Source organism: Myotis daubentonii, chromosome X (genome assembly GCF_963259705.1).
Source record: "Myotis daubentonii chromosome X, mMyoDau2.1, whole genome shotgun sequence".
NCBI classification, from domain to species: domain Eukaryota; kingdom Metazoa; phylum Chordata; class Mammalia; order Chiroptera; family Vespertilionidae; genus Myotis; species Myotis daubentonii.
Genome location: NC_081861.1, coordinates 100,688,661 through 100,708,764, shown reverse-complemented (window position 1 = coordinate 100,708,764; position 20,104 = coordinate 100,688,661). Strand labels below are relative to the sequence as shown.

Genomic DNA, 20,104 nt, shown 5'->3' with positions numbered 1-20,104 from the left:
GCATTCAATCTGTCAGTAAATGTTGTTTTCTCTATGGTCAAAACATATCCTGCATCAGACTACTTATCTTCTTCCCTTATTTAAACCACCATCATCTTTATGTGAATCACTGCAATTAAACTCCTATTTCTCTTGCTTTCTTCCTTGCTCTCCTATAATCTATTATCAATCCAGCATGGAGAGTGACTATTAAAATAAAATAAAAAATATGTTCACTTCTACTCAAAACCTTCTAATAAGTCCCCATTTTACTCAGAGTAAACGGCAAAATCTTAACTATGGTCTACAAGCCTCTATGATCTAGACACGTATGTCACCTTTCTAACCCCATCTCTTATTGTGTTCCCCTCATTCACTGGGTCCTAGCTTCAGTGGTTCTATATTTCTTGAATATTGCAGGCATATAACTATCTCAGTACTATACACTTACTTACCTTCCCTCTGGCTGAAACAATCTTCCCCAGATAACTGGATTCCTTGCATTCTAGTCTCCTTCAGACCATTGCAAATATTTACTCAAAGGAGTTTACCTTGATGATGTTATTTAAAACTAAAACTTCCTCCTCCTGTGGCCAAGAGCACTGCCTTTCCCTGCTTTATTTTTCACCTTAGCACTTATAGTCATTTAACAGACTATACGTTTTATCAATTTATTGAATATTTCCCCTTACTAAAATGTAAGTTCCATGAGAGCAGAAATTTTGTCTGTTTTATTCTCTACATCTGTTGTATGTAGAGAAGTGTGTCTGGTACATAGTAGTCATTTGATAAGTATCTGTTAAATAAATGAATTAATTCATTAATTAATTCTAACAGCTACTTTCCAGCCTTGTGATCATAAGCAAGTTATTTAATCTTTCTGTACCAGTTTCCTCATTCGTAAAATGGGATGATCATAGAACCAAGAAGAGATGAAGAATGACATAGCTGCAATAAAGAACACAATAGAAAATATCAACAGTAGACTAGAAGAAGCTGAGGATCACATCAGAGAGCTAGAAGACAAGGCAGAAAAAACACCCAAGCAGAGCAGCAACTGGAAATAGGAGGAGAGCCTAAGGGAGCTTTGGGATGACACAAAACAAAACAAAATAACACCCACATAATAGGGGTGCCAGAAGGAGAGGAGGCTGAGCAAGGAATAGAAAACCTGTTTGAAGAAATAATGACAGAGAAACTTCCATGATGTTGGGAAGAAAACACTCACACCTGTCCAAGAAGCACAGAGTCCCAAACAAGATGAACCCCAAAAGACCGATGACTAGGCATGTTTCTCAGTGACAAAGTAAGAATCTTAAAGGCTTCCAGAGAGAGACAGAAAGTTACATATCAGGGATCTCCCATTAGACTATCTACTGATTCCTCAACAGAAACACATCAAGCCAGATAGGAATGAAATGAAATATACAAAGCGATGCAAAGCAAGGGACGGAATCTAAAAGTACTATATCCAGCAAGGCTATCATTCAAAATTGAAGATAAAATCAGGAACTTCACAGACAAGAAAGGGCTAAGTGAGTTTATTACCACCAAGCCAGCAATGCAAGAAATGCTAAAGGGACTAATGTAAAAAGAAGAAATAGGAAGGGAAGAAAGAACACAGGCATAAAGAACAACAATGGCATGTAATACTTTAAACAAAAACAAAAATTGGCAAAAAAAGAATAAAAATGGTGACAAACAAGTGCCTAGCCTATATAATAAAAGCCCAATATGCAAATCGATTAAATGGCAGAACAACTGGCCATTATGATGAGCACTGACCACCAGGGGGCAGATGCTCCAAGCAGGAGCTGTCTCTTGGTGGTCAGTGTGCTCCCTCAGGGGGAGTGCTGCTCAGCCAGAAGCTGGGCTCATGGCTGGCAAGCGCAATGGCAGTGGTGGGAGCCTGTCCCACCTCCACTGCAGGCAGGCGGTAGGAAGCAAGGGGTCCTGGACTGTGAGAGCCCCAGGCTGAGAGAGGGATGTCTGACTGCCAGCTTAGGCCTGATCCCTGTAAGCTGATAGGTGGACATCCCTCAAAACGTCCTAGACTGAGAGGAGGCGCAGGCTGGACTGAGGGACTCTCTGCCCCCAGGGCACGAATCTTGTACACTGGGCCTTTTTTCAATAACTTTAAATGTAAATGGATTAAACGCTCCAATCAAAAGACATAAGGTAGCTGAATGGATAAGAAAACATGACCCAAATATATGCTGTCTATAAGAGACCCACCTCAGAACAAAGGACTCACATAGACTGATAATGAAGGGATGGAAAAAAATTTTTTCAGGCAACTGGAAATGAAAACAAAATTAGGGTAGCAATATTTATATCTGACAAAATAGACCTCAAAGTGAAGGCCATAACAAGAGATAAAGAGGGTCACTTCATAATAATAAATGAATCAATACAACAAGAGCATATAACTCTGGTAAACATATATGCACCCAATGCAGGAGCACCCAAATATAAAAAAAAAATTTGGCAAGATATCAAGGATGAGATCAACAGCAATACAATCATAGTAGGGGACTTTAATATCCCATTGACACCACTCTATAAATCCTCTAAACAAAAAAAATCAGAAAAGAAATATCAATCCTAAATGACTCAGTAAATCAGATGGAATTAATTGACATCTTCAGAACATTTCACCCCAAAGCTACTGAATATATATTCTTCTCAAGTGCACATGGGACATTTTAAAAGATAGACCACATATTGGGACACAGGCAAAGCATCTTCAAATTCAAGATAGAAATCATATCAAGCATCTTCTCAGATCACAATGGCATAAAATTAGAAATCAACTGCAATAAAAACAATGAAAAAAATCAAACACTTGGAGGTTAAATAGCTTGCTATTAAGCAATGATTGGGTTACCAAAGAGATCAAAGAAGAAATAAAAAGCATCCTGGTAACAAATGACAATGAAAACACAACAATACAAAATCTATGGGACACAGTGAAAGCAGAATGGCTTACAGTCCTACACCTTAAGGAGGCCTTCTTTTATATACCTTTGCATCCTATTCAGTTTCTTTTTTTGCATTTGAAGATCCCCAGAGGTTTGGAGATTGACCCCACTTGTTTGGTCAGGCCTTAGCTCAAGATTTATGCCATTTTGAACATCCACAAACTAAGGTCATACAGTATGCTGATTACATTTTACTATGTGTCCCCTCTGACAAGGTCTCCCAAGAAGGTACAAGAGCCTTACTCAACTTCCTGGCAGAAAGAGGTCTAAGGCTCAGCTCTGCCAGACATCTATAACATATTTGGGCTTAGTCCTGATAGAAGAACTAGGGTGTTGGGAGAGGATAGGGTCAAGCCTATTTCTTCCTTCTGTCCCATGCCTTAAAACAACTGAGATGTATTTGGGGCATTACTGGATTTCATAGATTATTGACGCCAGGGAATGGGGAGATAGCTCAACCTCTATATCAAATGATTAAGTAAGCTCAGAAAGAAAATCTATCCTTACTTGAATGGGAGCCAGCATCAGAATTGGCCATCAAACAACTTAAACAGGCTCTTCTCTATGGGATGGGGGCTTCTCTCTTCCCGTGACCAACACAGAGAGAGAGAACATAGGGGTTGATGAAATTTTGAATAGAACTCTATGAGGTTTAAGAAAAATGAATAAAACACAAGACTGAGACAGAAATAGAGAAAGCTGGGCCTGGGTGTGGTGTCTGCCCCCTCATGGAGGGACAGAGAGAGCCAGCACAGGAAGCAGATTTATTTATACTTGAATTACAGGAAGTTACATCACATCTGGGTGGGCCTTGAGTTCCTGACGACATCATGAGATCCATCCCCTTAACACTGGGAGGGAAAGTCAGACTGAGTGGCGTCCAATCTCTTGACTGGTTCAGCCCTCAAGGCGTGGCTTTGCCTTTCGCTCTGAGTTTCAGTTGACATATTTAAAGAAGCCCCAGTGTTTTGCCAGCGGCCCTCAACACCTCCCCCTTTATTTACATTTAAGCAACTAAAATTAAAACTAAAACTTAATATCAAGAACAAGGCTTTGACTAAATAAAACTAATAACAAATCAATATCAATGCAAACACAACAATAGTAGAGAAATCAAACTACAGCTATGTTAACATTTTAGCTACTGAGTGAAAAGTCTCTTTTGCTTCTGGGCATTAAAGGAATCAGTTTGCAGTAAGTTTCTTTTTGGGCCAACAGTTCTTAAAGTCCCAATTTCAATGTCCAACAGTTCCGTATGTGTATATGTTAACAACGATATTTCAGTTTTGGATGGTGGACAAACGTTGGCAATGCAGGTCCGACCCTCTCTGGTTTGGTCCTGGGCAACCTGCAGCGACACACAGCTGCTGACTGCTAGCATGGCAAGGCGTCTTCACTATCTTCATTTCTGGACTGTTTCTCTTCTGTTGTTCTGGGGCCACTGCTTATTTGTGGCTGGAGCAGTCCGGTCACTTCCTTCCTGGAATTCGTTGTTGAAGGAATCCACATGGGCTTGGAGGAGTTTTCTGGAAATATACAAACAAATTCTCGACCAAAGGTTAAAGGAATAATATTTGTAAATTAGACTTGGGATCCTTTTCATTTTTTGGCCAAATGATTTTCCTTTGGCTTATTTTGACACCATACGTGTGTTCATGGGTGTCTTGTTATTAGCATTACAAATGAAAAATAATTTTCAAGTAAAAAAATTAAAGCAATTAAGGCCTTTACTTACAGGACATTATTCCACTATCCCAGTGATAGGCAAACTCATTAGTCAACAGAGCCAAATATCAACAGTACAACAACTGAAATTTCTTTTGAGAGCCAAATTTTTTAAACTTAAACTATATAGGTAGGTACATTGTTATTAACTTAATTAGGGTACTCCTAAGCTGGCCTTTGCTAAAAACGCCCTCAATCTGATTGAGGTACGTTCGCTGAGGTCGACCCCTTCCAACTCTCCCATCCACACTTGTCTTGTATACTTGTTTCGTCTATCTTTTGTCACCTGCACACGATTTGTGGATGTTACTAGCACTAACCACTGCACAATGAGACTGCTGACTGACTGGCTCACTCAACTTGTGCATGAATCACGTGCGCCTCCCCAGCGCTACGTGTCCCACGGCCCGCCTGCTCCACGTCTCCCATTGCTCGACCAACCGACCGACAAACCCCACTTCTTCTAATGCCACTTCTTCAAAATAGACTCGCCCAGGCCAAAACCTGACTTCTGCCCATGGGTCACAAAGTTTCAATCACACTGTACGTGCATTCCCGCATGTGGTATTTTGTGGAAGAGCCACACTCAAGGGGCCAAAGAGCCGCATGTGGCTTGCAAGCTGCGGTTTGCTGACCACTGTAGTATCCCACCATTTTTGATTTTTTAAAATTTTAGGAGGCTTTTGGGAAATTTTACAACGCAGTCTTGATAACTTTTAATTTTTTGTTTAGAAATATGACTGCTCAGGATTCAAAACATGTTAAGCAATTTTTGAACCATCAATAACAATTTTAGTTAATACTTCAGGAACAGTTTCCTGTACAGTATCATTAAATTTTCTTGAACATTCATTTTAATTCACCAATTTTAAATTAATTTGAAATAAAGTTTATTATTTTAATTTTATTTGTCCTAAGTTATGCACAGTAAATAACATTAATTGGATTACTGCTAATCCGTCCCTTTAAATACTTTGACATAAGCTATTTAACCTTTGTTTAGGGAGGGAAATGCAAATCATTTACTCCCAAGTGTCCTTGGTTTAGGGAAGACAGGATTTAAGGATTTAGGGAAGACAGGATTTTCTAGATGACTTTAAACCTTTTGGCATTTATATTTTTTAGATAGTTGTAAACTGCTGTTACATGGGAGTCAACAAATTAGAAAAATGACTTTGTTGGTCTGTGCATATACTTAATAATAACTTTGCATGACATTCAAGGCATATATATTTAAATAAAACATTGCTATTAATTAATTAATTAAATAATAATTTCTCTTTTTATTTATTTGGCAGAATTTCCTCATGCAATCTCAAGTATCTTGTATTGGTCTAATTTAGTTATTTCTTTTTGGGGAGAAGGAATAAATCTTTTTGCAGTACCCCAGGGCCTTTTGGGGTCCACAAAATCTGTCCTTCAGTTATATTCTTAAAGTATTACATTCGGAAAAACCATCAAATATATCCAATTTAAAAATTATTAAAAACTCAAACCAGTTCTTAACATTAAAGGATTTGGTATTGACCATATAATTAAGTACTTTTAATCTGGTCATTGAATTTTCATATGCTATATCTTGAATGTCAGAAAAACTGCTGGCAGAAACATGCTTACTGCTCGCCCATTTTCTCACTGCACAGCTGTGGTCACCTTCAGAGGATTTAAGACATATGATACCATTAGTTTATGTAAATCACATAAAATAACTTTCCTTTAATATTCATGGTGACTGCTATTAATAATTAGATTTAATGCCTAAATGACATTGTTCAGTTTACCTTTTACCTTTAGAGAATATTCTTATCTACAAGCCTTTAAGGATTTGAACTTCTATTGTCAGCCTTTATAAAGCCGGTTGATTAAAACATTGGTCTGTCATCCTATCTAATAATAGAGAAACACGGTAATTAACCATAACTTCACTACCCTTCCCATTGGCTAATAAGCAAGGTATGCAAATTAACTGCCAACCAAAATGGCAACCGGCAGCCAGGCAGCTGAAGCCATCAGGAGGCTTGGTTGCCCCGGCAATGGAGGAAGCCAAGGTTCCCCGCCTGCCGCCACCTGCCACTGGGCTCTGAGCTCCAGAAGCAACAGCTCCAAAAGATACAATGTTTCAATTATAGAAGCTAAAAGATGGCGGTTAATTTGCATACGCAGGCTCCAAGTGGTGGAGCGAAGCCAAACAGCCCCAAAGCCACAGAGCAGCGAGGCCTCCCGGCCCCAGGATCAGCTGAGTGGAGAGGCCTCCCGGAATCATTGGAGCCTGATGGAAGCCCTGTGTGTTTATGCACCCTGGGGGTGCAGAGGTCCCATCCTAGTCAGAGGCCGATGCACAACTTCTGACTCCAAGAAGTGGCCTGGGGGCTGGAAGGCGGCTCCTCTAACCTCAGTGCTAGAGTCCCACCGCTCCGCCAGAAGAGGAGCAGAGAAAGGCCGGAGCCTCCCTCAAGGTGACCCGAAATCCCCACCCATACCAGGCAGGCCACTGGGACTGTGCATGGAGGACTCACCTCCAAGCCCAGCCGGTGGCCCTGCCACAGCCATGGCACTCCTGGGTGCAGGCCCCAGCGGACTCGGGGTGGTGGGGGCGCTGTGAGTCCTGGGCTCCTCTCCTGCCTTCTGCGGCCTCCTCCTGCTTCAGGGCCTCGCCCTCCCTGGCCTCCTCCTCCCCAGCGCCCAGAGCAGTGGACCCACTGAGGGCGCTCCCCACTGGCTGAGGGGGTGAATGGAGCTGCGGGGACTCCCGGGTGAAGGGTCGCCCAGGGGAGGAGTCCGGACACCTGCACACCCCGCTCCTGTTCAGCAACATCCCCGAGATGTCTGCACTGCGGGCTGTGGGGCAGCGTGATGGCGCCAATGGTGGAGAAGGTGCTGCGCATGAGGGCACTGCTGCAGCCCGGGACCTCCTCAAAGGCTTTGAGATGTTCGGCTCCCTCTTCAAGCCCTACATCCGGTATTTCATGGAGGAGGAGGGCTGCATGGAGTACTCGCGCAGCCTGCTGCGGGACAACGACCTCTTCCGGGCCTACGTGACGTGGGCTGAGGAGCACCAGCAGTGCCAGCGGCTGAAGCTGAGCAACATGCTTGCCAAGCCCCATCAGCGGCTCACCAAGTACCCGCTGCTGCTCAAGTTGGTGCTGAGGAAGACGGACGAGCCGGGTGCCAAGGAGGCCGTCATCACCATGATCAGCTCCGTGGAGCGCTTCATCCACCACGTAAACACGTGCATGCGGCAGCAGCTGGCGGCCGTGGTGAGCCGCATGGACGCCTATGAGGTGGTGGAGGGTAACAACGATGAGGTGGACAAGCTCCTGAAGGAATTTCTGCACCTGGACCTGACCGCGCCCATCCCTGGTGCCTCCCCAGAGCAGACGTGCCAGCTGCTGTTGGAGGGGCAGCCTGAGGATGAAGGAGGGAAAGCACAGCAAGATGGATGTGTACTGCTTCCTCTTCACGGCCCTACTCTCAGTGACCAAGGCAGTGAAGGAGGCTGAGGGGACCAGGGTCACCACTGCTGGTGGACAAGATCGTGTGCCGGGAGCTGCGGGACCCTGGCTCCTTCCTCCTCATCTACCTGAACGAGGTCCACAGCGCCGTGGGGGCCTACACGTTCCAGGCCAGCGGGCAGGCTCTGTGCCGGGGCTGGGTGGACTCCATTTACAATGCCCAGAACCAGTTGCAGCAGCTGCATGCGCAGGAGCACGCGGGCAGCGAGCAGCACCTGCAGAGCCTGGAGGAGGAAGAGGAAGAGGAGGGTGGGGAGAGTAGCACTTCCGCCACCAGCTCCCCCACCATCCTGCGCAAAAGCAGCAACAGCCTGGACACCAAGCACTGCGCCTCGGACGGCTCCACAGAGACCCTGGCCATGGTGGTGCTGGAGCCCGGGAGACGCTCTCCTCTCCCGAGTTCGAGGGCGGCCCCTTCAGCTCCCAGTCGGACGAGATGTCCCTCAGTACCACCGCCTCATCTGTCACACTGACCAGCGAGCTGCTGGCCCTGGGCCCCGGGGAGGGCAGCTCCTGCTCCACGGACTCCGCCTACAGCACCCTCTCCCCCACCTCCTTGCAAGACTTTTCAACCCCAGCCCCTGTGGTGGAGCCAGCGCCCCGGCCCCTAGATTTACCACAGGCCCCTTCACCCTGGCCCTGGCCCCGCCTCCGCTGCCGCCCCCCCTGTCCAGCTGCTGTCCCGCCTGCCCCACCTGCTCAAGTCCAAATCTGCGGCCAGCCTCCTGCAGCTGCTGGCAGGGGCCGCCACCCAGAGGGCGCCCCCAGCCCCCAGCCGCAGCCTCTCGGAACTCTGCTTGGCTGCCACAGCCAACGGCACTAGGACTCGGGGCTCCCCTCAGGAAGCTGGGCCCCGCTGGAATTGCTGGGGCACACAAAGCCCTGGCAGTGGCTCCCAGCTATCAGAGATGGAGGGCAGGACCACCTGCCTGGTGGGGGGGCCCAAAGGGCCCTCCAGGAGGAGCAGAGAGCTGCCCTCAGGGACCTCCCCCAGGGTCCAGCCTGAGCTGCCCCCCCCATCTCTGCCCAGCACCAGAAGCTGACCCAGCTGGCCCAGCTCTACTGCATCAGGACCACCCTGCTGCTTAACCCCCAGGCCCTGAGCACAGCGTGGAGCCGCCATGCTTGGAGGGCTCCGTGGGGGGCGGGGGGGGAGGGAGGCGCATGTGCGCCTGGTGCAGCAGGACTTGCTGGGGAGCCGCCCACCTTCCTGGGCAGGCCTCAGGCCCAGCGCCCAACCTGGAAGGGCCGCAGTGCGGCCACCAGGCCCGGAAGGCTGCCCTGAAAGCCATACAAAGACAACCTGCTGCTGGAGGGCAGGCATGCAGTGCTCTGTGAAGACACCGCAGGTAGGGAAGGAAGGTCATGGAAGGGAACAATTGCAAGCAGAGATCCCGAAAGTTCTGAAAGCAGAGGACCAGCTCCCTGCAGACCTGAACTCCGTGTGGGCCTCTTTCTCTGCCTGTGGAAGCGGTGCGACACACAGTAGGAGGTGATGGACCTGGCTGCGCCCAAGGAAGACTCGGAGGAAGCAACGTGTGGACAGGGCCAGGCGGAGCAGGCAGGTCTGTGCAGAGCCCGCTGGAGCGCAGCCAGACCCCAAGGCGACCACCAAGCCAGGCCCCAGGGAGAAGCGAGCAGATGCCACTCCACTCGCTGGAGAAGACCATTGAGCAGAAAAATAAAGAAACCGATTTTACATCATTTTCCACGTGGAGAACAGTTGGCATGTAAGCCCCTGACCAGTGCCCATCCTCTCCTCTGTCTGTCTATCTCACTCTTAGGTACCATGTTCTTTGTTCTCTCTTAACTGCAACTCATTTTTAAACTAGATTGCTTTTAAAAGAAGACTAAATAAAATTTCCCTTAAGTTATTTAGGTGGTGCTGGGGCTGCTGGGGCTGCTGGGGGCTGGATTACAGACACAAACACGCAGGGTAGCCCGGCACCCAGCAACCCCAAGCCCTGCTAAGGTGGTGTTGGGGCTGCTGGGGGCTTGATCAGAGATACAAACCAGCAGGTCCTGCACCCAGCAGCCCCAGCACAGCAGACCCAAACCCCACCATCACAGAGCTGGGGATGCTGGGGGCAGAATCAGAAACACAAACCTGCAGGCTCGGCACCCAGTAGACCCAAGGCCCACCACCTCGGCACTGGGGCTTCTGAGGGCCTGATCGAAGACACAGATCTGCAGCCCCTGCACCCAGCAGCCCCAAGCCCCTCCATCAAGGTGCTGGGGCTGCTGGGGGTATCAGAGACACAAACCTGCAAGACCAGCACCCAGCAGACCCAAGGCCTTCGCGGCAGCACTAAGGAGCAGCAAGCTGAGCGGTAGGAAGCAGCAAGCAGGTGGGTGGTAAGGAGGGAGGGGTCCCGGATTGTGAGAGGGCACAGGCTGGGCTAAGGGACCCCCTACCCATCCCCAGTGCATGAATTTCGTGCACCGGGCCTCTAGTATAACTAAAATTATATAAGACCTAGATTATATTTTAAAAGCTAATTTATTAAGCAATAAGAATAAGCATCTTCATAGAAAAAATATAGTAAATAAATCCGCGAGGCATACATGCGGCTCCATCGCCTGGACTTTCCTCATAAACTCCGCCTTAAAACTCTGCCTCTGGGAGAAACCAAGATGGCGGCATAGGTAAACACCGGAAATTGCTGCCTCACACAACCACTTCAAAAATACAACTAAAAGACAAAATGGACATCATCCAGAACCACAGGAAGGCTGGCTGAGTGGAAATTCTACAACTAGAAGGAAAGAGAAAAGCACACTGAGACTCAGAGGAGGTGCGGAAGTAAAGTGCAGAGGTATGGAGGCGCACATGGAAAGGGCTAGCAAATGAGGACGCAGTTGTCTTTTTCAATCGAGAGGGAGTCTCAAGCTCCCAACTGCTCTGAATTCCAGTTCCGGGCGAGTCTCTGGGGACCCAGATCATACAGGGAGAAACTGGACTGTCTGGCATCGGTCAGAACTCACGGGCCGCTTTCTCTCAGAGGTGCTTGCAGTGATTACATCGGGACACTGAGACCTGGGGCCTCTTAGGGTAGGGCTGAGGATCAGCCATAGCTGTTTGCTCCAACCTGTTGATTCCCAAGACGCTGCCCCACCCAAGCTGTGTGCAGAGGCTTTTGCATATGAAAGGCAAGGCCCTTTGCAATCTGAAAATTACCTAACAAACTGTAGCTGGGTCACAGAGACCCAGAACTTCCAAAAGAAGGACCAAGGCCCCACAGTAGCTTGCATTGCTTCACAGCTGGGCCTCATATAGGCATCTCCAAACCCCAAACAAAGAAGAGGAATCTGCAGATCTCTCCATAGCTCCTGCTGGGTAGCCTCAGGAAGAGGCTAAATTAGCACCTCCTTAGAGATCCAAGAGCCAGTGTACCCAGTGGTCAGAGTGGGATCATCGAATTACAACTCCTCAGATCCATAAGGGACACACTCAGCGGGCAGACTCAGTGAGCACCAAAGCCCCACTGAAGCAAGTCTTGCCCCAGAAGGGTGTCTCCAGCACAGAAGTTCTCCCACTGTAGACACAGCTGATTCTCACAGCAAATTGCCCTGGAGGTCAATTCCTCCCAGTGATACCTACAACAATCAAGGCTTAACTACAACAAGACTGTGCACAAAGCCCACAAAAAGGTGCACCAAGAGTGTCCACCTCAGGTAATTGGGGAGGCTGAGGCACTGGGCCCCATAGGACACCTAGCACTGAAAGGCACTCTATCAACACAGGGAAGCATAAAAAATGTGGAGACAAAGAAACAGGTCAGAAATGAAAGAAATGGAGGAAAGAAAACTACAGGATATAGAGTTCAAAATTACACTTCTATGGTTATTCAAGAATTTTCTAGAAACTGCTGATAAATTTAGTGAGACCCTCAAGAAATCTAGTGAGACCCTCGAGGTTATGAAAAAGGACCAACTAGAAATTAAGCATACACTGACTGAAATAAAGAATATTATACAGAGTTCCAACAGCAGACTAGAGGATTGCAAGAATCAAGTCAAAGATTTGAAATATGAAGAAGAAAAAAACACCCAACCGGAAAAACAAAAAGAAAAAAGAATCCTAAAATATAAAAATAGTATAAGGAGCCTCTGGGACAACTTCAAGCATACCAACATCCAAATTATGGGGGTGCCAGAAGAAGAGAGAGAGCAAAATATTTAAAACCTATTTGAAGAAATAATGACAGAAAACATCCCCTACCTGGTTAAAGAAATAGACTTACAAGTCCAGGAAGCACAGAGAAACCCAAACAAAAGGAATCCAAAGAGGACCACGCCAAGACACATCATAATTAAAATGCCAAGAGCAAAAGACAAAGAGAGAATCTTAAAAGCAACAAGAGAAAAAAAGTCAGTTACCTACAAGGGAGTACCCATACGACTGTCAGATGATTTCTCAACAGAAACTATGCAGGACAGAAGGGAGTGGCAAGAAATATTCAAAGTGATGAATGCTAAGAACCTACAACCAAGATTACTTTACCCAGCAAAGCTATCATTCAGAATTGAAGGTCAGATAAAGAGCTTCACAGATAAGAAAAAGCTAACGGAGTTCATCACCACCAAACCAGTATTATATGAAATGTTGAAAGGTATCCTTTAAGAAGAGGAAGAAGAAGAAAAAGGTAAAGATACAAATTATGAACAACAAATACACATCTATCAACAAGTGAATCTAAAAATCAAGTGAATAAATAATCTGATGAACAGAGTAAATGGGTGAATATAATAGAATCAGGGGCATAAAAAGGGAGTGGACTGACTATTCTTGGGGGGAAAGGGGTGTGGGGGATGCTGGAAGAGATTGGACAAAAATCGGACACCTATGGATGAGGACAGTGGAGGGGGGGTAAGGGCAGAGCGTTGGGTGGGAACCGGGTGGAGGGGAGCTATGGGGGGAAAAAGAGGAACAACTGTAATAATCTGAACAATAAAGATTTAATTTTAAAAAGTTTATATTTAAAAATCTCTTAATTAATAAATAATTTTGATATAAAAAAAACTCTGCCCCTGAAATTCCATTCTGCCTCAGTAAGCAAACATTCCTTTTGTGATTGGCTAATTCAAAAGGAGGGGCAGGCCGTTGTTGTTTTAAGATGGCGGCCATGTGCCATGTGGCCCAAGATGGCAGCTGCCACGTGTTGAGGCCAGTATGGTGGTTGCTTAAGCCCTCTTTTTTCAGATAGGAAATATAACTTGCTTATCATTACACTTGGTTAAAAATGCAGAATTAATCCTCCTTTCTAACTAGATTTAGATGGAAAATTCATTAGAATTATATAACTTCTTAAACCTTAACTTTAATTCTAAACTCTTAAGATTTTCAGTCCTCTTTGATAGTGAGACAGAAATTCAGACATATAATGACAGTACATTTAAAATACGCAAGGCACATTTAACGAACAAATTCAATTTTATATTGTAGATATTTTATAAACCAAATTTAAACCCAATTATCCAATTCCATTCTTTGAAAAACAGCCTTAATCACATGGCCACAAGCCAGTGAGACTGCTGGAAGTGGGAGGATTTAAAATGCAAGTTCTCCTTGTTCGGGCGGGATTTCAAAAGGCATTTTCTCCATCTGGGAAACATGGAAAAAGCAGAAAATGGCATACCACTCTCTCCCAGAGAAAAATCTTTGTAATTTAGCTGAATTCCTGTTTCCATTTTAATCAATGGTATACTTTTAAAAACCAGCTTAAGCTAAAATAACAAGTAAATAATGTGATAATACACAGACAGCACACACAGAACTTGAGAGGACATGCTATAGCTTTTTTTAAAGCTCAAATAGAGTGGAGACTCCTTCTGAGTCCCTAAATTTTCCCAGAATTTTACACCCAGTTGAAAATTTTACTACTACACTCCCCACTTACCTTAAATATGCACTCGCGTGCCTTCCAGAGTGTGCCCTTGTGGTCCTTAATTATTAATTACTAGAGGCCTGGTGCACAAAAATTTGTGCACTTGGGAAGCATCCCTCAGCCCAGCCTGCCCCCTCTAACAGTCTGGGAGCCCTCACAGGATGTCCTACTGATGTCCCTGTGAGGAGCAGGCCTAAGCCGCAGTCTGGCCTCCCTCTGTGGAAGGCAACTGGCCAATCAGGTATATAGATACTTTCTGAAGGCAGCACAGACTCCTTCCTTATTTCTTTCCTCTGCAGTTGGAGAATAGGGGACTAAAAGGTGGAGACAGAACTGTGGCCGGGCCTGGGGCTCTTGTAGGCAGCAGAAAGAAGGAGAGGGCTGGGAAAAGTCTAGACATGGTTTTCTTCAATTGTCTTCCCTACTTCCGGGCCCCTTGTTCTGTTCTTTCCTTGTCGTGGTGGACGCTTGGGCCTCAGACTAACAGGAGCCCAGCGACGGTGGAATTCAGCTCCCTCACTTCTCAGCTGAACATACAACCACCTCACATTCCTAGTGGAGCTGTTTTCAAGTGGCTAAAGTGCTGGCAATTCATGCCTCCTGGCCTTTCCCCTCTCAGGTTTCCTCCTTGGGTCAGTTGCAAACTTCACCGAGACACTGAAGCAACTCTGCCCTGGTAGTTCTGCATTGGCCCCTGCCCAGGCCAGGCTGGGCACTCTTCCTTGATGTCTCTGGGTCCACAGTCTGAGCTCAGGGAAGTCACCCAGAGCCCGTTCCTCCAGCCGGGTTGGGAGGGGGGGTAGAGGGGCTAGCTTGAAGAGCTGGAGGAAGATGGCAGAGTAAGAGTTGGTATGAACCAGCGCCTGCTTAGCCAGACTTCCTAAGCTCCCCACCGGGGCCAGGCTGGGCCCTTTCCCCACACCAGGAGGATCCCAGCTGAGGTCCCCTCCCTGCACCCAGTGCTCTCCTCCCTGTTCTACCACTGGGGGAAGGGAGCAGCTCACCTGCTCTGGACCTTGCTAACCTGGCAGGCTGAGGCACAGGTGGTGCAGCCTAGGGTGCTGGTAGCTGCGAGCTTTCTCCCCCTCCCTGGAGTGTGGGGCAGGGTTGCAGCAGCTCATAGCCGCCCCTGGGCACCATGCATGGAGACACTGCTCTCCACTGAGCCACCATCCACCCAGGGTCTGTGGGGGTTGGGGTGGCCTCGGGCTCCCACTGGCCCCACTGAAGCCAGGCTCGGCTTGGCCAGCCACCTCCACCACCTGAGGGCTGCCTATGCCCCACAGGCCTCATTGCCTGCATGAATCGCTGTGGTCCGGCCGTCCCATCCCAGGAAGTGGCCATCCTGATTGCCATGGCTCACTCCCTGGTGCAGTTGGGCCTACCCAGCAAGCATGTAGGCAGGGCCTCTGAGGGGAAGGAGGAGGGATGCATGGGCCAGGGAAGAAGTAGGGAACTTGGCGGTGTAAACACAGCCCCCTCCCACGTCATGCCGGCCCCTCGAGCTGCATTCCAGAACCCTTGGGTGCCCCTTCCAGCACTGTGCTCTTGGGTCTGGGGTGGGGGTGAGGGACCTGGAGCTGCGGCCTGAAGGCAGCCCTCACTGGCTTGGAATCACAGTGGTTGATCAGGGAGGGATGCGGGGTGCCAAATTCCGCCTCTCTCTCTCTCTCTCTCTCTCTCTCTCTCTGGGAGAGGGCCCTGTGTCCCCGGTCGGCAGAGGCTCAGGCTCAGGCAAGCAAAGCCGATTGCCTCACCTGAGGCCCCCCCCCCTCCCCGGGTCACACACAGGGGCCTGAATGGCGGCTCGCACTGTCCCGCCCTGCCTGCAGTATGCAAATTAGCCACCATCTTTGTTGATGGTTAATTTGCATATCACTCTGATCAGCCAATGGCGGGCATAGCGAAGGTACAGTCAATTACCATGTTTGTCTATTATTAGTGTAGAAGATATCCAGTGTTCAGGGTCTCTGTTCATTGCGCCAGATATAGGAGGGGGGTTTCTCTCTTCCCATGACCAGTGCAGAGAGAGAGAATGTGGGGGTTGATGAAATCTTGAATAGAACACTATGAGGTTTAAGGAAAATGAATAAAACACAAGACTGAGACAGAAATAGAGAAAGCTGGGCCTGGGTGTGGTGTCTGCCCTCTGATGGAGGGACAGACACCTCTATGGCATCTGCCCCCTCATGGAGGGACAGACAGAGAGAGCCAGCACAGGAAGCAGATTTATTTATACTTGAATCACAGGAAGTTACATCACATCTGGGTAGGCCTTGAGTTCCTGATGACATCATGAAATCCATCCCCTTAACACTGGAAGGGAAAGTCAGACTGAGTGGCTTCCAATCTCTTGACTGGTTCCGCCCTCAGGGCGTGGCTTTGCCTTTCGCTCTGAGTTTCAGTTGACATATTTAAAGAAGCCCCAGTGTTTTGCCAGTGGCTCTCAACACTTCTCCAGGCTCTGGCTCTGAGTCTTCCCACTTATCAAGATTTTAATCTATATATGACTGAAAGAGGTAGTATGGCCTTGGGGTTCTGACCCATCCCTGTGGTCCTATACAACAATCATTGGGGTACCTGAGCAAGAAATTGGACATCATAGCCAAAGGCTGGCCAGCCTGCCTCAGCTGTGGCAGCAGTAGCCTTGCTGTTACCAGAAGCTACCAAACTGACACTGGGAAGAGACTTTGCTATCTACACCCCCGTAATGTGTAATGTGTCTAACCTCTTAATCTCCAAGGGAGGATTTTGGCTCTCAGATAGCCATCTTCTCAGGTTCCAGGCACTTTTATTAAAGGGACCAGCTTTTCAGCTAAAAATTACTCCCATTCTTAATCCAACCATATTCCTTCCCGAGGAGGGTGAAGACATAAGGCACAGATGTGAGCAGATTATACTTCAAACTTATGCAGAAAGTGAGGGCGTGAGAAAAACTCCCTTGGAGAACCCAGACTTAATACTTTATGCAGATGGATGGAAACTCCTTTGTGGAGCAAGGGGTCTGAAAAGCAGGCTATGTGGTTGTAACCTTTGATAGCACTATTGAAAGTGCACCCCTCTCTCCTGGGACTAGTGCCCAGCAGGCAGAGCTGGTTGTTCTCACAAGATACTTAAAATTAATCCAAGGTTAGAGAGTAAACATTTACACAGACTCTAAGTATGCATTTCTAGTTCTTTATGCCCACATAGCCATTTGGAAGGAAAGGCACTTCCTGACAGCTAACAGATCCATTAAATATCATAAGGAAATCGATAGGCTCCTATCAGCAGTCTACCTTCCCCCAGGTAGACTGGGGGAGGTACACTGCTGAGGTCATCAAAAGGGCCTGGATGAGATTTCAGAAGGAAACAGGAAAGCTGAGATAGCTGCCAAGGTGGCTGCTAGGAATCCATTAACTGGGAACATGGAAGCATCCTTAATCTGGGAGGACTCTCTTAGAGAATTAAAGCTCCAATATACCCCAGCTGGAAAGGAATGGGCCCTTGCAGGGGGCATTCTCTGCATACCTCTGGATGAATACAAACCAATGAAGGTAAACTACTCCTGTATGAGGCCAGTAGATGGAAAGTTATTCGAACCCTATACCAGTACTTCCATCAGATGATTTAGCAGTTGTTCATAGGCAAGAATCTCCTGAGAACTACCCAACAGGTCATTAGGACCTGTGAGATATGCTAAAAGAATAATCCTCATAATAAAAAGCTTGTCCTACCCAGAACTCAAAGGACAGGAACACACTCTAGGGAAGACTGGCAGATTGACTTTATCCATATGCCTAAATCAAGAGGGAATCAATACCTCCTAGCGTAGGTAGACACTTTCACTAATTGGTTGGAAGCATTCCTTTGCAGGACAAGGGGCACAAGCAGTAGTTTACATCTTAGTTTCTGAAATTATTCCCTGATTTGGGTTGCCTAGAACCCTCCAGAGTGACAATGGCCCATCATTTAAAGCAAGAGTCACCCAGCAAGTCTCAAAAAGCTTTGGGGACTCAATATCATTTACATTGTGTTTGGAGGCCACAGTCCTCAGGAAAAGTGGAGAAAGTTAACAATATTTTAAAGAGACATCTCTGAAAGCTCACCCAGGAGAGTTACCTTCCATGGCCCACAGTGCTCCCCATAGCATTACTTACAATTAGAAATACTCCTCAAAATTTAGGCCTTAGCCTTTGTGAGATGCTGTATGGCTGTCCATTCCTTACCAATGACCTGTTGTTAGACAAAGAAACAGATACATAGGACTTTATGGCTTTAGTGAAGTTTCAGCAGACTTTACAGCAGTTTACTAAAACAGCCATTTCCCTTTTGTTCCCTGAAGATATGGTACTGGTGAAATCTCGCCCCTCTCTCTCTCTTCTGCCCTAAGCCCTCTATGGGAAGGGCCTATATAGTGATCCTGTCTATGATCACTGCAGACAAGGTCAACGGGATTGATTCCTAGATTCGCCACTCAAAAGTGAAGGTCTGGACACCAGGTGTGACTGAGAAAGGGGAAGACCAGGAGGAGAATCCAGCAGCACCTGATCAGAGTGACTGGTACTCCTGTGAGCCCCTGAAGGATCTGTAGCTCATTTCCTAAAGGCCCCAAGAAAACCCACAGATCCCAGGATAGAAGCAATCAGGGTTACAAATGGTCATGGAAATGGAACCTCAAATGTCAGCTCCCATCTTCCATGGGCTGTGAGATTGCCTCTGGAGGAGTCCTAACACCCCCTACTATGTACCTCTTCAGATGGAAGTAGCCAGAGTGATTGTTGACCCTATTCCCAACAGCAGTTGGGCTCTGCAAATTGGAGGGGGAAATGAGGAGAAAGAAGAGGACTAGGTAGTTAGAGATGGGACCATGGAAGGGGATATAGAATAAAGAACTGAACCCAGCCACAGAAACAAAGTGACCTAGACTGAACCAAGTTGAGTGGGAAAAGACAGTGACATCACCTGGGACCTGACATGGTAGTCCTCAATCAGATCCATCCTGCTGGCAGGTACTTGAGCATTAAAAAATATGGATGTTGCCCTAACTGGTTTGGCTCAGTGGATAGAGCGTAGGCCTGCAGACCAAAGGGTCCCAGGTTCGATTCTGGTCAAGGCACATGCCTGGGTTTCAGGCTTGGTCCAATATACAGGAGGCATCCAATCAATGATTCCCTTTCATCATTGATATTTCTATTTCTCCCTTCCTCTCTGAAATCAATATAAAAATTTAAAAAATGAAATAAAAAAGTATGGATGTTGCTAGGGCAGGCAGCTTTCAGATAACCAATAACAAGACAGTCAGTGAGGCTTATGAAATAACAAATCCCAAAGATGTTGCTAAGGCAGAATTGTTTGAAAGAACCAATCAGAAGCCAGCAGGGCATAGATATGGCCCTAGACAGTGAACTTCTGTAACAACCCACTTGGGAACCTTCCATACTAGAGGGAGTCTGTCTATCTCTCAATAAATTTTGTTTTCACTTGCCTTCTTTGTCCATGAAGTCATTCTTCAATTTTGTGACACAACAAACATAGATCTGATCACAGTACTTTGGTTTCATCAGTAAAAGTTATGTATCAGGACATGCAATGAAGGCCTGGCAGTACCAAGAAGTGAGGCAAATACAGAAGAACCCCAAAGAGCCTATGCGAAAGGAAGATTTTATGAAATATGTAGAGAAGAATGATAGGTAAAAATGTAGAAGGAGAGATTAAAAACGGTGGCAGACTAAGTGAATGCTGCACAGACACACACCCAGGACCAAACTTGAATTACAACTGAAATACAGAAAAAAAAATTCCTGAATAATAAACTGAAGACTTGCTGGAAAGAACCCAGATAACTTAGGACAGAAAGTGGAGACCGAATAGAGACTGATAGGAGAAGCAGATTCACGAAAGCGATAGCTGGGCTCCCACAGACAGCAACTAAAGTTCTGGAGAGATTTCTCAGCCATGGGGGGTTGCCACTGAGGACTCTGGGGTCTAACCCCCAAGCTGGGCCCCACAACAGAGAACACCAGAAATGAGAAGGGTA

The 20,104-nt window shown here is 46.9% G+C and overlaps 1 pseudogene; it reads left to right on the top strand.

Moving 5' to 3' along the window:
* Positions 1–3,137: 3,137 nt before the first annotated feature.
* On the top strand, positions 3,138–18,658 carry LOC132223571 (pleckstrin homology domain-containing family G member 5-like; annotated as a pseudogene).
* Positions 18,659–20,104: the final 1,446 nt, after the last annotated feature.